Below are 10,249 nucleotides of genomic sequence, written 5' to 3' on the forward strand. Positions count from 1 at the left end.
TAAAGTTAGAAAGGGGAAGCCACTCAATCCAAACCTCGTAGATGAGAAAACTGTCCTGGAAGGTTGAATTCAATTAAATAAACTTTAATAAAGAGCTTACTCTTTATATAGAGTGCCAGACTCTGTGCTAAGTAAACTCGCCCAAAGTCACACAGCTTGACATCTTCCTTCAAGATTCTCAGAAGTATTTCATGGGTATTACTTCCTTTGTTCTCAGTGAAAGGGGTGATGGATGGGTTTGGATGGAACAACATTTATTATCCCTATTTTACAGATGGGGAAACTGAAGCCAAAAGCATTTAGTCCCAGTTTAATATTTGCTTTCTTAGGCAAAGCAATTGGATGAGTAGAAGCATCCTTATAGTCCAACCAAGAAGTATTTTACTATTTCTTCCTCATAGAATCACAAATCATAGAATGTTAGAACTGGAAATGACCATAGATCATAGAAGGTTAGACTTTACACTAAAAGGGTTCTTAGAACACAGAATGTCAGACCTGGGAAGGAACTTAGAACAGAGAATGTCAGAGCTGAGAGGGACCTTAGAACCCAGAATATTAGACTTTACAGCACAAGATATCAGGGCTTGGAAGCTCACAGCTGGGAGGGACATTAGAACCCAGAATATCAGAACTAGGAGGGACCTTAGTACACAGAATGTCAGAACTGGGAGGGACCTTAGAACACAGAATGTCAGACCTGGGAGGGAACTTAGAACAGAGAATGTCAGAGCTGAGAGGGACCTTAGAACACAGAATGTTAGAGCTGGACAGGACTATAGAACACAGAACATTAAATCTGGGAGGAGCCTTAGAAGAGAGAATATAGACTATCAAAGCTAGAAGGGATCTTAGAACATAGACTGGCAGAGAGAATAACAATGCAAGACTTCTTGTCCCCATACTCTGTACTTCCCAGCCCTAAATGCTTGCTTTCCCATTTATTCTATTCCATCCTCTGTCTCTCTGCCTAGAATGTGCTCCCTCTTAGAAAGCTTGGCTCCAGTCCTATGACTTCCCTTCTATGTCCCTATGACACAGAAGGAGTTTCTGTGTCAGGAAACTTAATCTGTTCCCCCAGGTTACCAGCCTTCCCCCTGCCCCAAATAGGACTCATTTTTGCATTCATTTCCCAGGTGAGTGTTACTTCCCTCCAAAAGAAGAGGGACTTTCTGAAGGCAGGGTCTGTGTCCCCATTGCCTTCCTCGGTGCAGGGTGAATTGTCCAATCGGAAGGCTCCCAGCAAACGTTTAGTCCCTCCTCCCCGTCATCTCCCAGCGGAGAGAGCGGTGCTGAGAAGTGGCTCGGGATGCCTCCCTTGCGGCTTCAGCTACTGGTGGTGGTGACTCAGTGGAACACAAAGGGAGAAGAGGAGAGCCCAGCTGGCTGGGGCAGGGAGCACAACGCCCTCGGGAGGCAGGCGGGCAGGAGGGCTGGCTCGTAAAATCTGCCTGTGGTTAGGAGGCCTATTCAGAGGCTAGAAAGCTTGCCAATGGCTTGGGCTGCTGGGATGGCCGTGCTGTCAGCCTGCTCGGAGAGCTTTACAGCCAGGACTTAATGATGGCTTTTAACTTTTCATTCACCAGGAGCGTAACTCAACTTTTAATAAGACACCTTGTGTATGACAAAAATGTGCTCCTGGCAATCATGGTTTCGACCACAAAACCACAGCGGGGAGGAGCTCCTGGTTAACTCCTTCATGGCTCTGGAGCAGTTAGAACAGGTAGCAGCTGCCAGGACCGCCTCAGTGGGCCCATGTTAGAGACGGACTGTTTCCCCGGATACAGCGAAAATGACACTTAGGCACTGGGGGTCAGATCTCAGTTTTGACCCTGACAAATCGGGTTGAGTTACTCCCAACTCTCTGCCTCAGTTTTGTCATCTGCAAAATGGGGATAATGACACTACTCCTTGCCTCCCAGGGTTGTTGTGGGGGAAAGTGCTTTGTTAACCTTAAAGAGATATAATGATACGAGCTATAATTGTTATTATTCACTTCTTTAGCACCTCTATCTCTACCTTATTCTAGTTGAATGACTTTTCCAGGTACTACTCAACAATAAAAGGCAAGCAGAATCCCCTACTAAACTCTAGATTCCCCTATGCCTTCTCTCTGAAATTATCTATTATTTATACTGTGTATATCTTATAGACACACCATTGTCTCACCAACTAGAATGTGAACTTCTTGGGGGCAGGGATAGCATTTTTTCCCCATCATTTTCATATCCCCAGCATGGTGTCTGTCACACAGTAGGTGCCTAATCAATGTTTGAGGATTAACTTTTTGGAAGCCGTATGTTCAAATCTGCCCTTTCTTTGTGGTGTCTCTCTTTCTTTGAACCTCATTTTCTTTATTTGAAAAAATGTAGGGCTTGACTTCTCTGGTCCCATCCAGCTGCAAATCTATGATGGTGGGAGTGGGGAGGAATAGGCTGATCCGTTCAAGACATGGGGCTGGGGATGGCCGGCCACTGCAGTTAGGCACTCATTCCTCCTTGGCAGGCCCCTTTCTTTCAAAGGCTAGCTGGGAGAGCGACAAACCCAGACACAGAGACTCAGTGACCGCAAAAGGGATCATGGCCAGGAAGATCTGACCCTCAGGAAGCAGACAAGCTGTCTGTTTCCCCAACCCGAGGAGCTCATTAGGCAACCTGTTTGCTCTGGGTTCCCAGTTTCCAGTTCCGGCGAAGAATGCCAGATTCCCCCAGGGTTCTCTGCTGCCTAGAGGTACCAGAGGGCAGCAAAGGGCTGAGAGGAGGAGGAACTGGCTAAAGGAAGAAGGGGGTGGATTTCATTTGGGTGACACAGCCCTATGTTGGGACCAGACCACATGAAAGCGGACTGGGCCTGCCACCCTGTGGGCTGAGTTGTGTTAGCTTCTGATGCAAGGACCAAGCCGCCATATTTCTTAAGACCCAACAGCATTACATAAAATGTGAAGGCAGCCAAGCCTAAATCGCTGTGTGACCTCAGGCTAGCTGCCTCCCTTCTCTGGGCCTCCATTCTTCCATCTAAGAACTGAAAAACTTGGATCAGATGATCGCTAGGGTATCTCTGTATTCTGTGCCCTCCTCTAACATTTTAAGTCCACCCCAGTTCAATCTACATTCCTTCAACCATCCACCCATTCATTCAACCACAAACATTTACTGGAATTCAGTGTTTACTATATGCAAATCACAGAGCAATACGGAACAGACTCTTGGAAGGTACATTTCCTCCCAAACATTCTGAGCCCTAAGTTTCCTTATTGCCCAGGTATTCTTTGTTCCAACATTCTTTGCTCTAAAATCTCCCATTCAGTTCTCTCTTCTAAGGTTTCCCCCAGCTCTGACATTCTATGTTCTGGGTTTCCCCCGTTCTAACATTCTATGTTCTAAGGGCTCTCCCAACTCTGACATTCTATGTTCTGGGTCTCCCCCAGTTCTAACATTCTATGTTCTAAGGGCTCTCCCAGCTCTGACATTCTGTGTTCTACGAGCCCTCCCAGCTCTGACATTGTGTTCTAAGGGCTCTCCCAGCTCTGACATTCTATATTCTGGGTTTCCCCCACTTCTAACACTCTGTGTTCTAAGAATCCTCCCAACTCTGACATTCTCTGTTCTAAGAGTCCTTACAACTCTAACATTCTGGGTTTTGAAAACCCTCCTGATTCTGGCATTCTGTATACTAAATTCTCCCTTCCAACTCTGAAATTCTCTGTTCAGGGGCGCCTTCCAGCTTCGACATCCTAAATACCGATGTGTTTGTTTCCTTCCTGGGAGCCAAACACTCCTATCGATGCATTCCTTGGCAGTGCTTTGAGGAGCTAATAGCCCTGCAGGTCTGCTGCAGCTCTGGAAGCTGCAAGAAATGCTGTCAGTGAAACTGTGAATCCGCTCTGTGCCCAGTTCCCATCCTCCTTATCTGCTCTGCCTGCGCAGCCTCGGGGCCTGAGCTCAGGCTGCCTATTGTGAGCTGAAATTGTGGTCTCCGAAGGTTACCTGCAATTACCCATCTCCTTCCTCCCTGAATCAGAACCCCACCCCTCCAATGAAACTGCCGCTCCGCCCCTGCCCGACCTCCCCCTCCCCTTCAGGTACTGAAACCGTCCCGGTGAGACCCTCAGCCAAAAACTCCTAAGGCTTAGTCACTCCCTGGGAGACAGAGGGAGAATAAGTTTCAAGTGGAAGCAGCTTGGCAGTTTGGCAGGGAGAGCTACAGGGCTAGGGAGGGAGCTGTAAACGGAATCTGCCTGCCGATCTAGACTGAATCTGTGGCTTCAGGGGGCTGGGCTTGGGAAGCAGCCCCAAGCACCGACCCCTTCTCCTTCCATCAAGTGGGAAAAGTCCGATGGTCTCGGAAGCTTACAGCCAGGTTGCCTATGGGAGAGCATTGGGGATTTGGAAGAAGTCCGCTTCCTCTAGGATTGAAGAGTTTTAAACTCGGAGATAGCAAGGCGTACTAACTGTGTGACCCGACCAAATCACTTCCTCTTTGAGCCTGACTCCTCATCTGGAAAATGGGCGTAATCATTTTTCCCGGGGTTGTTCCGAAGGAAATGCTCGGTGATCTTTAAAGCCTAAAGAAATGTCTTCTTTCTAATTAAGGGGTGACTCCATAGAGTCTGTGCCTCATAAGAAGGAAGATGGATGCCAAAGCACTAACAGAAAGATGGGAGCCTACCTACAATACGAGGGCAAAATTCGGCCAGATTGAGGAATGGTGGAACCCTGGCCAGTGCCAGCACTCATTCCTCTTCAAGGCTTTAAGTAGGTTTTGCAAACCTTGCCCATCAATGCCCATCCCTTCAGGACTTGGCTGGGATAAAGGAAAGCTCTTTCCATTTTATAGCTCTGAGATCCCTAGGATGGGAGAGCATCTCAGTCTTTGCCTTCCAGTTCCTTGATGAAAAGTTTAACCTCAGTGAGGAGAGGGAGGAGAGAATGAAAGAAGTAATCCTACTCTCTCAGCATCCCATGTGGGACCTGTGTCAAAGTTGGATTGGGGAAGGCCAGCAATCAAATCAAATCATATATCACATCACATCAGAAGCAAAAGGAGTCTTAGAACACAAAATATCAGATTTGAAAGGTGTTTTAAAGGCATCGAATGTCAGAGCTCAGGAGGACCTTAGAACAGAATACATTTGCACATAAAATTCAGAATGTTAGAACCTAATCATGTTAAAGCTGGAAAGGATTTCAGATGATAGAATATGAGAACCTAGGATATCTGTTAGAAAGGATCTTGAGATCCCCTTCCCCCCCACCAATTTTACAGAGCAGTCATCTGTAGATGTGGTCCTGAAGTGCCCCACATTTACAAGAAAGAATCCAGTTGTTTTTTTTTTTAAAAGATAGTTTTTCTGTGTACAAATTTCTCCTCCAGGAACTCAAGAAAACACCCTTATTAAGTCAGTTGGTTTCTGGCACCTAGGGATCACCTACAGAAAGTTTTTTTTTTTTTTTTTAAGCCCGAAGTATTTGGTTAACTAGTTAAAGAAGACCCTCTGGCTTGAGAAAATGAGCAAATGTGTGTTTGTATGTAGAAATCTCCTGGCTCCCCAGGCCTCTCCCAGGGTGCCAGCGCCGTCTGGGAAGAATCTTCCCATCGAGTTTCAGGCTTGGACTCCCCTGCCCGGGCTCGAAACTGCTCCAGGGAGAAAAAAAACACTCTTTTTCCCAGGGAAACAGCCTGTACTCTTGCCCTTGGGGGGGGGGGGGAACCTGTCCTGACACGCATGGAGACAGAGAGAGTCTTTGCCCATTCATTTACCCTTACAAATTACTCTCTGGTTCCAACCCACACAAGTCAGGAAACTCTCTCTGGCCGCCCGGAAAGCCCAGCAGAGCTCGGGCTCCGGCTGGCTGGGGCCGGTGACATGAGGGCAGACAGCTGCAATTTTGTACTCACTCTACTTCATTCGACATGTTCTCCCAGGTTTCCAAATCTTCAAGCACCTTCCCCGCTCTGGCGGATGGAACCAACTGTTCTCTTCTAAATCCTGCCCAATACAGACATGGCCCGTGGAGTGAATGTTTGATTTATGGTCGGGTTGCTGTGTAGGTATTTTGCTGACAGGTTGGCTCCCCGAAGGGTGGCTTCTGATTGGCTGAGGAGACAGGTGCCCGAGAAGGCAGGTACACCTCAACAGGTGCAACTGTTAACCCTCTCTACGCCAGAGCCTAGCCCAGCCAGCTCACTTCTCTGGCTGGGTGGAGTCTCAGCCAATTCCTTTCTCGGTAAGGGGGCGGGGGTGGAGAAAAGGGAGGGAGAGAGAGAGAAAGAGAGGGAGGGAAGGAAAAAAATAGCATGCTGAAAAGCAGCAAAACTGGGAAAGGAAAAATACAGGGACAAAAAGTCAATTGGTCTAAAGGATGTGGTTAAAAGCGAATGTCCGGCTAAAACTTGGCAACTTAAGGTTATCTTGCTCACCTCCCCCCCAATTATCTGAAAGTCAGGAGCCTGAGGAACTTGCAGAGCGCTTGGCCATTTGTGCGTACTTGGGGGTGGCTGTCTCCCCCATCTCATTGTCTCCCCGAATTTATGACACATACTACTGAAAGGAAACAAACTTAATTTGTGATATTGGGGGAGTCAGCCCTTCTCTGGCACTCCTTTTTCTCGGTGCAAAAGGAGGGCAGTGAGCCAGGTGGTCTCAAAAGTTCCTTTCAGCTCAAAATCCTCAACTGTTCTCTGTTCTAAGATACTATAATAGAGATTGTGCTGGACTTGACCTTAAATCATACCTTTTCCACTTATTATCTATGTGACTGAGCAATTTCTCTATTTAATCTCTCTGAGCCTCAGTTTCTACATCTGTAAAATAGGGATAATAATACCTTAGGGGGCTATCATAATGATAAAGTGAGATAATTTATTTAAAGTTCTTCTTGAGCTTTAAAGTGACATATGCATAAGTATCAGTGAAGGTGATCTAAAATTAGTGAAGGTGATGTTCTAAAATCCTATGTTCCAGAGTACTGTTCATTTTTATTTTCTTGATTTTAGCTCTGAAATTACCAGTTCCAAAAGTCTATGATACCATAAAACTATGAAATCTATGCCACAGGTATATGTTCTATTTCTCTGACTCTCATCTTTCTGTCTGTTTGTCTCTCTTTCTGACTCTATCTCTGTTCTCTTTCCTCTTGTCATGTCCCTTGCTCTTATTATTTCTTTTCTTTTCTTTTTCTCCTTTATCTGTTTTCCTCTGTCTTTCTCTGACACTCAGTCCCTTTCTTTTATCTTTCTTTGTCTCTTCTTCTATTTGCCTATTTCTCATTTTCTTTTTCTCTCTCCGATTCCCTCTCCCTCTCCTATTCCTCCCCTCCCTCTCTTTCTTTCTTTTTCTTTCTCCCCTTCTCCCCCCCTTTTCCTTTATCTTTATTCTCCTCTCTCCTTTATCCCACTCCTCCCCCTCTCCTCTCTCTGTCTCTGTTTCTGTTTCTGTCTTTCTGTGTCTGTGTCTTCCCCACCCCCCTTTTTAACTTTTTGGCAAGTTGTTTCTTAGCCCTCTCTTCCTGAAAGCCTTGCCTTTTCCCACGCCCTTTTCTTATAGGAAGGTGAAGTTCATCAGACTTTGCCTTTTTTTTTTTTATTTGGGGACTCAAGTCTTATCCCTGGTAAATGGAGGTGAGCCCTTTCCATGACTGTCTTGGTCAAGGGAAATGGGGGAGAGGGTTCCCTCACGTAGAGCCCCTCCTGACGTGACAGACCCCAGCCAAGAAGGAAAGCTGAATTCTTCTTGTAGCTCTGTTAGCAGAGCAGGACTACCACTAGGACAGGATAGGTAGGAGAGTGGGAGGATAGTGTGTCTCCCTGCCATAATCTCCCCCTTAATGGGAAGGGAATAGCTTTTCTACCCAGCAACCTTGCAGTAAGCTGTTTGGGTGTTAACCTTGCAGGTGCCACCTGTCAATCAAAAAAAGAAATCTCTAGAGATGTTACCCAAAGGACAAAAACCTCTCTGCACCTCCTATTGCTCATTTCCATGCTGGAGTTTCTATCACATGTGTTGTAATGAACAGGTGAAGGGCTAGGGAGGTGACTCATGCTGGCTGGGCTTGGGAGGTGGATGGGATTCCGCCTGGCAAGTCCGTGCTCGCCAAACAGTTTTCTTAATGGTTCTTCTCCCTCTATCTCTGGGTCCTTCACCCTTTCATCTCCACAGGCCATCTGCAGACATCAGCAGCAACTCACAATGAAGTTAGTATCGCCTCCCACAAGTCCTCACTCCCAGCCCCCCAGATGAGGTACTTTATAAGGTCTTTTCTGACTCTGACATACTGTTCTTTGGTTAAGGCTCTTCCAGTCTTCTACGCTATTTATATTCATCAGAGCTCCTGGAAGGCAGGGACTGTCTCATTGTAACTTCAGGGCTTAGGACAGTGCCTGACACATAGGAGGCGCTTAATAAATGCTCATTGATTAATTGACTTGAATTGAAGGAGCTACAAGAGGTCATCTAGTCCAACCTCCTCACTTTACAGAGAAGGAAACAGATGCCCAGTTAGGTTAAATTACACAGAGAAAAAAGAAGTAGGATCTGAATTCAGAGCACCTGATTCCCGTTCCAGTATTCTTTCATTTATACATTGCTGATTTGCAGCTCTGGATATCCTATGTTCTGAAGTACCTCCCAAATCTGATATTTTATATTCTAAGGTCTCTGTTAACTCTCATCTTCCGTATTCTCAAACTCCTCCCAGCTCTGACATTCTGTGTTCCTAGAAGCTCTAACATTTATGTTCTAAGGGCCCTCCCAGCTCAAACATCCTGTGTTCTACTTTGCTTGCCTTTGACCCAGCAGCGCTATTACTGGGTCTATAGACCAAGGAAATCATAAAGGAGGGAAAAGGACCTACGTGTGCAAAAACGATTGTAGCAGCTCTTTCTGTGGTAGCAAAGAATTGGATGCCCATCAGTTGGGGAATGGCTAAGTGGTAGTGCATGAAGATGATGGAATATTATTGTTCTATAAAAAATGATGAACAAGCTAATTATAGAAAGACCTGGAAAGATTTACATGAACTGATGCTGAGTGAAACAAGCAGAACCAGGAATACATTGCACACAATAACAGCAAGAATATATGATGATCGACAGTGAAAGGCTTGGTTGTTCTCAGTGGTTCAGTGATCCAAAGCAATCCCAATAGACTTTGGGTAGGAAATTCCATCTGCAGCCAGAGAAAGAACTAAGGAGACTGCATGTAAATCAACACATGCTATGTTCACTTCTTTTTTCTGTTTTTTTTTTTTTTATCTCTCCCATGGATTTTCCCTTTTGCTGATTTTTCTCTTCCAACATGATTCATAAAACAATGTGTATTAAAAATAAAAAAATTGAAAAAACCCCTGTGTTCTAAAGCCCCTCTCAGCTTTGACACCCCTATTTTAAGGTCTCTCTCAGGTAAGGTCGCTCTCAGCCTTGACATTCTGTGTCCTAAAAGCCCTCCCGGTCTGAGATCCTGTGTTCTAAGGGTTTTCCCAACTCTGACACTTTGTGTTCTAGAGGTCCTTCCCAGCTGTGACATTCTGTATTCTAAGGGATCTTCCCCAGGTCTGACACCCTGTGTTCTAAGATTTTTTCTAGTTCAGGGTCTCAGATCACAGTTGATCACAAGGATGCTATTCAATATCCTGAATTGGGAAAGTCTTTCTCATATTGACAGGAAAACAGCTTTCTTGAAACTTCTACTTTTTGTTCCTAATTCATTATAGGACCCAACTGAACTAGACTAATCCCTCTACCACCCATGTGACAGCTTATTAAATGTTTCCAAGCAGTGATAGATCCTCTTTGCCCTTAGCCCTCTCTTCCCCATGTTGGGAATCCCTAGTATATTGGGGGCCATTTTCAGATGTTCTGCATTGGACAAATTTAGGGAGTTCAAGATGTTCTATGATATCAGTATCTTACCTGCCTCATGGTGGAGTGGGGAGGAAAATATGCTTTGACTCCGGAGGACTTGAGCTCAAACCTCACTTCCAATCTTACTAGTTGTGTCTTAGAAAATCAGGCAAGACATCTTTGGGTCTTAATTTCCTCTTCTACAAGACAATGCTCTTTCTAGCTACCTTCTAGCACACTGATCTGTTGTGAGGAGAGCACTTGGCAGAGCATGGGAAATATGAATTAAATTGATTGACGTGAACACTAAAAGGAGATGATCCCGGGTTCATTGGATTTCTTCAGTATATAAGTAAATGTGTAACTGTGTGTGTGAGAGAGGGGGGAGGGGAGAAAGAGACAAAGAAAG

This window comes from Antechinus flavipes, chromosome 3 (assembly GCF_016432865.1).
Source record: "Antechinus flavipes isolate AdamAnt ecotype Samford, QLD, Australia chromosome 3, AdamAnt_v2, whole genome shotgun sequence".
In the NCBI taxonomy this organism is placed as follows: domain Eukaryota; kingdom Metazoa; phylum Chordata; class Mammalia; order Dasyuromorphia; family Dasyuridae; genus Antechinus; species Antechinus flavipes.